Below are 6,967 nucleotides of genomic sequence, written 5' to 3' on the forward strand. Positions count from 1 at the left end.
TTTGCTTTTCTAGTGGATTTTAAAGTAAGAAGTCTTAACAAACTCAAGTAATTATGTAACAGACAGACATGTGAACTGAGTATATTTAAAAAGGCAGGATTTCGCTGGTTTAATGTTTTATTTTTGTTTTTAAGAAGCACAACTATGTCCATCTGAATATGTGTTTCCTGGTTAAGTCTAGCCAGGGCTGGCCAGGCCTGGTTAATACTTGATTGGCAACTTTCAAGGAAGTCTGTGGTGCAGGAGATTATTGCTTGTAAATTTCGGATATTATGTTTTTTTTCCTATACTGCTGCTCCAGTAAAAGCATAAACAAATAGATGTTATTTTTTATATCTAGTCTACTTTTTCTGTGATTTTTTTTTTTTTAGCTACATAGATAGGGTTCTAAGAAAATTACTATGCATGTATAATTTATTTTATATAGCAAAAATGCCTATCTGTTGTCTATTAGGTTGTGTACAAATGCAATATAGGTTTGATTCAGCAATGTTTATGGCCGCTGAGGAGCACTTACTCAAGTGAGTAAATTCCATGGATTTAATATGAAATAAGGGTGTCAGAACGGTGCCCCAGTGAATCAGTGTGACAAATACTTGGATACATGCATAGTTTTCTTATATAATTACAGTATAACTATACATCACTGTACACTTCCAATAAAGGCCAGAGTAAACAGGTGAGCTTTGCATTGTGTTTTAAAGGCTCAATAATGTAGCAAAAATGCATATTTTGATATTGATTATAAGTATGATACATAATGATGTGATAGAACTTGCTTATAAGTTCTATAGCTTCTATTTCTTTCTCTCTCTCTCAGGATTAGATAATGTTCACTGCAAGGCCTTGCTCACTGTTAGTTTTGCAAATTAAGTTGTACCCCTAGTAACTGTTGATCTTGTCTGAAACTCTATACAGTTGTTTGGTGTGAATGGAGAGTGTGTGTGAGTGAAAGCCATCACAGATGCCCAGGTGATCAAGAAGAAGTGGAAACTTTGAAACATCCATTGTGTCTTGAGGCTGAATTGAATTGGCAGCATTGACGAACCCTGGAGACAGACAGAGACCCCACCAAGAGAGAAAAACAAGGATGGGAACCCTGACAATCATCATCAAAGGAGCACAAATTAACACCTCCTAAGGGTGAATGACTGTAGCATGACACTGCAAAACCCATAGACTCCAATGGGAACTGACATGGATAAGAAGGGAAGCTCTTGCCATGGGACTCTGGGTTCAGTCCTGCAAGACAAGCCTCCGAGGAGCCTGGAATCGCGATTGAAAGACTCCGACTCCTCACTCAGTCAGCCTTGCCTAGCCAGTAAAACTGACTTGAGCCACAACGGATTGGTAACTATGCAACATCTGTAGGACTGTGTGTGTGTGTGTGTGTGTGTTAAAGCATATGCTAACTGCTTCTCTGTTGTCATCTTAATAAACATGGCATATTACCTTCTTTCCTGAAAAAGATTCTGTGGACTTCTTACAAGCATAACAAATCACACCAGTTCAGAAGAGTGAAATACAGAATTGCAGAGTCTCTATTGAAAGTAACTCCTTAACTGGATGAGTCTAGGGACTGTTAATGCATCAGCTGACCTCAGTTACTGTGGCAGGGCATGGTAAGAGATACGGTCTCTGGGATAGCTGAAATTAAACCATTGCTGCACAGTAGTTTCAGTGTAAATACCCCAACCGTAAAGGTTCTTGGATTTTGTAATGATGAGTGGTCAAAGCAGCTTAGCCTGAAATTAGAGGAGCACGTTGGATTGCTGCTGCCCTTGTCACATTTACTTGTGTCATGGGTCTCCTTGTTCCTAGTAAAAGGAAGAAGGTACATGTGGGCAGAACTGTAGATAGAACTGTGGACTGTTACTTCTCTAGCTCCTGAGATTGATGTTTCACTCATTGATGCATTTTCAGGAAAGGATGAGTCACAGGCATTGAGGAAATGGTGCAGCTCTTGGAAGGACTAGTTACAGGCACTGAAGAAATGGTGCACTTATTACTGTCTCATCATGGTAATCCACCCAAAAACTGGTAGAGAAGGCCACCTGGCCTTGTCTACATTAGGATTTGGAAGGTGTTGGCTAACATGTTCACTGTTTAGTGTAAAGCAGGTCTTTAACACACTACACCAATGGAGTCCAAATCCTAATCTAGATGAGGCTGGAGGGATTACCAACTACTTAATTTTGCTCAAAACTCTGAGGGATCCTTGTCTTTTCCAAAAGAGGCCAGTATGTTCCAGTTTGATACTGTGCCCCACTGTAAAGCATACATGCAAGAGGATAAAGTTAAGATCAATGCGTGCCTCTGATCTTGGAAGTTATTGGTTTGCATTATAACTGTAAATGCTCCATCTTGTGGCACAAATGTAACCTTTTCTCTCTCTGTCAATATCGAGACGGTTAATGTTGCATTTTTATTATTATTATTATTTCCACATTAATTATCTTGTTTTAGGGGTTGATATATTAATAGTTTTATATCTTATAAATTTTTTTAACGAAGTTGGAAGTCTAGGTGACAGCCCTGACCGTGATGAGACACCACTGATCCAATCATGGGGGCAGGGTGAAAAAATGAGTAATCGGCCACACAGTCTCTGATAGCATACTGTTGGGGTTCTGAGTGAATAACCTGCTGAGTTAAGGTTGGTCTAGTGTCCTTTAGTTCTCTTGCTCAATATAATTACATTATGCACGGGCCTTTATCAGCTGTTCTCATAAGGAGGTTTACATAATACCAAGGTCCTGATCTTGCAATTGATTATATATGGGCATATCCCTGTACATGGTCCTTTGGAAGTCATTGGGTCTCTGTGGAGGTGGGTCTATGGGTAATTAGTTGCAGGAGTGGAGTCTGTGTGTGACACAGGCACAGTGAGATAAGGGTGGGTGTTAGCCATCTGTCATAATTTGCATTAGTGAATCCATGTCAGAATTTTAACTGAATGTATTGATTGATTACAGGATGACTGAGCGTAGGGTGCATCATGCAAGTTATTTCCAGTAGAAACAGGGAAGTGTTGTTAGTACAGTATACAATGCACTGGTGAAACCTCATCTGGAATACTGCACAATCCTGGTCTCTTGTCTTTGAGAAACAACGAGGAGTCCAATGTCATCTGTTAGTCTCTGAGGCTGTGTCCAGACTCCATGCCTCCGTCGACGGAGGCATGTAGATTAGCCAGCTCGGAAGAGGGAAATGAAGCCGCGATTAAAATAATCGCGGCTTCATTTAAATTTAAATGGCTGCCCCGATCTGCCGATCAGCTGTTTGTCGGCAGATCGGGAGAGTCTGGACGCGATGCCCCGACAAAGAAGCCTTTCTTCATCGACACAGGTAAGCCTCGTGAAACCAGGTTTACCTGTGTCGATGAAGAAAGGCTTCTTTGTCGGGGCATCGCGTCCAGACTCTCCCGATCTGCCGACAAACAGCTGATCGGCAGATCGGGGCAGCCATTTAAATTTAAATTAAGCCGCGATTATTTTAATCGCGGCTTCATTTCCCTCTTCCGAGCTGGCTAATCTACATGCCTCCGTCGACGGAGGCATGGAGTCTGGACACAGCCTGAGGGTATGTCTACCCTACCACCCTAGTTCGAACTAGGGTAGTTAATGTAGGTATTCAAACTTGGAGTGTAGGAGTACAGGTAGTTCGTAATAGGAAGCCTAATCCGAACTACCTAGTTTGTGCCGCGTGTAGTTCGGGCACGGAGTCCGAACTAGCGGACATTTAAAAATGGCGGCACCCGGCAACATGCAAATGAAGCCCGGGAAATTCAAATCCCGGGCTTCATTTGCAAGTTCGAATGCCTACATTAACCACCCTAGTTCGAACTAGGGTGGTAGTGTAGACATACCCTAAGGTGCCACAGGACTTCTCATTGTTTTTGCAGATACAGTCCAACACAGCTAGCCCTCTGAGATCTTTAAGAAAGATTAATTTAAACTGAAACAAAAAGCAGGACTATGTAGCTTTTTGTTTCAGCTACACCAGACTAACACGGCTACATTTCTATAACTTATCTAATTTAAACTGGAACAGGTTCAGAGAAGGGTGTTGCAAGGTATGGAAAACCTTTCTGATGAGAAGACACTCAAAGAGTTTGGCTTGTTTAGCCTAAGCAAGGGAAGGCTGAGATAGATATGATTGCTCTGTCTACGTAGAGCTGAAGGATAAATACCAGGGAGGGAGAGGAGTTATGTAAGTGAAGCACCCGTGGACACGAGGACAAATGGAATCAACAAGTTTAGGCTGAAGCTTAGACAAAGATTTCTAACAATCAGAGGAGCCTTCCAAGGGGAGCAGGGTCAAAAAATCTAACTGGCCTCAAGATCGAGTTCTGTGTTTATGAAGAGAATGTTATGATTAGATTGCTTATCATGGTATGTGGCCCATCAGCGACAGAAGCAAAAATCCTTAACTGCTGGGGATCGGATGATGGGAAGGGCTCTGAGTTACTACAGAAAATTCTTTCCCAGGTATCTGTCTAGTGTCTCTTGTTCACATACTCATGGTCTAAGTGATCACCGTATTTGGGGTTGGGAAGGAATTTCCCTCATGTCAGATTGGCAGAGATCCTGGGAGGTTTTTGCCTTCTTACAAGGCACTGACAGGTTTAAACTAGTGTAAATGGTGCAGTCTCTGTACCATGGGTCTTTAAACCATGCTTTGAGGATTTCAGTAACTCAGCCAGAGGTAATGAATCTGTTTTCAGGAGTAGGTGAAGTTCTGTGCTCTGCAATGTGTAGGTTAGACTAGATGATCAGGATCGTCCCTTCTGTTCTTAAAGTCTGAATCTACTAGGAGAACATGAGTGGATATTTAAAAATATATATTTTCCTTAGCTGGTGCTACACCAATATTATAGAAGCTGGTGCTACACCAATAAGTAAGAAGCTGTGTGTTGATGGAGATACAGTAAAGTTTTATTATCCTTTTCCACTATAAATCTTGTCATGAGGATAGGAAGATGATAAACGGGCCGTAAAAATTTGCTACAAAATGAAAGTTAACATAGAATTCAAGAGTCCAAGAGTAAGGAATGCCTTTTATAAAGCAGAAAGGGTGACTTCTGCAGTAGTAAATATGCAAAAAATATTAAATATTTGGCTAAAAAGATGCTTTTGAGGGAAAAAGACGTGTATCTAATTGAAAGAAGGAATGGTCCATTAGTGTTTATATGGCATTGGTTTCTAAGGTGCACTGATGGCTTTGCCTTTCTTTTAAAAGTTGAGTTTCAAGAATTGCATTACAAAGCCTCTGTGCATGCATGACAACTTTTCATTACTCTGATGGTTTCAAATGTGTTTTTGGAGTGAGCAGGGACGGCTGTGTGGGGGGAGGGGTCTTTGCCAATGAAGTTTTAATCCATCCAGTTTCAGTTGAGAACATGAATTTTCTTTTTACTCTGCTTCTTTGGGTTTCATTGCTCATGCTGAGTTTTAGTGGGCAGGTTAAACATCTGACTGATTTACTTACATTAAAAAAAGGAAAGGAAATGCATCCACCAAAAACTTTTAAAAAAGAATGTTAAGGTTGTTACCACAAATGGGATCAAGTATAGAAAGTTACTGTTGACTGTAAAATGTGTCTTATGGCCTTCAACAATCAGACATAAAAATCTTACATTTAAAAGGAAAAAAAAGTTAATTGGAGCCACTGGTCCAGCTGCTGAGTCCCACTGTATTTTTTTCTGTTCAGAGAGGGGAGGGAAGCTGGCCTTTAAAGTCAGGGCTTCCTCCCTGATGCTGTTGGACTTGCTGCATCAACCAACAATGGGGCGCTTTGGACTTTTGGTTCTGATCTACACTAGGGAGTTATTTTGAAATAACCCCCTTATTTCCAAATAATAAGGGGAGCATCCACATTACCAAGCCCATTATTTCAAAATAACAAGCTGGTTATTTCAAAATCTGTATTCCTACCAGCCTCTGGGAATAATGCTATAGCGTTAGCGTGGATGATCTGGTGCTGCTAATTTGAAATAATTGGCTTCCAGATGCCTCTCACCACTGCACTTCTGACTGCTCTGGCCACACCTCGCATCTCCACTGCTTCCCCTTCTCCCGCGAAGCTTAAAACTCTGGGCTGCAGAAGAAGGGCTTATTGCACATGGCCAGCTTTGCCAGCCCTGTGCGAGACAGCAGCATCCCAAGATCCATGAGTGACCCCAACTCTTCCCTGAGAGCTTCCCATGGCTGCCAGCACTTCTGCTGCTTCCTCGGCTGCCACTGGCCAGGAATGCAGGAGAGCTCTGGCCCAGACTGGTGCGGAGATCCAGGACCTTATTGAAATCTGGGGGGAGGAGACCAACCTCCAGGATCTCCACACCAGAAAGATGAATGCAGACATCTATGGCTGGACCGCCGCCAGCCTGGCTGACAAAGGACCCTGGACAAAGTCAAGGAGCTCCGGCAGGCCTACCACAAGGCCAGGGATCACAGTGGATGCTCCACGGCAGCACCATACAGCTGCCAGTACTACAAGCAGTTGGATGCCATTCTGGGAGGAGTGTTGATGACCTTTCTCTCTTCTCCCCCCCCCCCCCCCCCCCATTATCATGGAGTCCAGCCAGGACATGCCTGGCATCAGCCTCCGGGGGGGGGGGGGGGGGGTTCAGACAAGGAGGAGGCCTTCTAGTCCGCCCTCTCAGGATGTCTCCCAGGTGTCAGATGAGCCCTGGAAAGGCACATCAGGTGAGTTCTATAACTTTCCCTATACACATGCAGGGGCACATGATGGGCTGCGTGTTCTTTGCTTGGCCTTCTTGGTTTGGGTGAGGGGGGTCACACAATAGCCTGTGCATGTGGGTGCGCATGGAGTGCCAGTCCGGAGCACTTAGCCCCATGACTCACTCACATAGGAACCCCTCGGTCCTTCTCACAAGGCTCCCTGGAGAGACCTGCCTTACTCTGGCCTCCATAGTGGGACACTTTCCCATGACAAGCCACCAGAA

The 6,967-nt window shown here is 43.3% G+C and overlaps 1 protein-coding gene across 2 annotated transcripts in view; it reads left to right on the plus strand.

Annotated features, from left to right (window-relative positions):
* Window positions 1-6,967, plus strand: part of MNAT1 (MNAT1 component of CDK activating kinase) — a 204,420-nt gene that overhangs the window by 3,170 nt on the left and 194,283 nt on the right. The window lies entirely within an intron of this gene.

Source organism: Pelodiscus sinensis, chromosome 4 (genome assembly GCF_049634645.1).
Source record: "Pelodiscus sinensis isolate JC-2024 chromosome 4, ASM4963464v1, whole genome shotgun sequence".
NCBI lineage: Eukaryota > Metazoa > Chordata > Testudines > Trionychidae > Pelodiscus > Pelodiscus sinensis.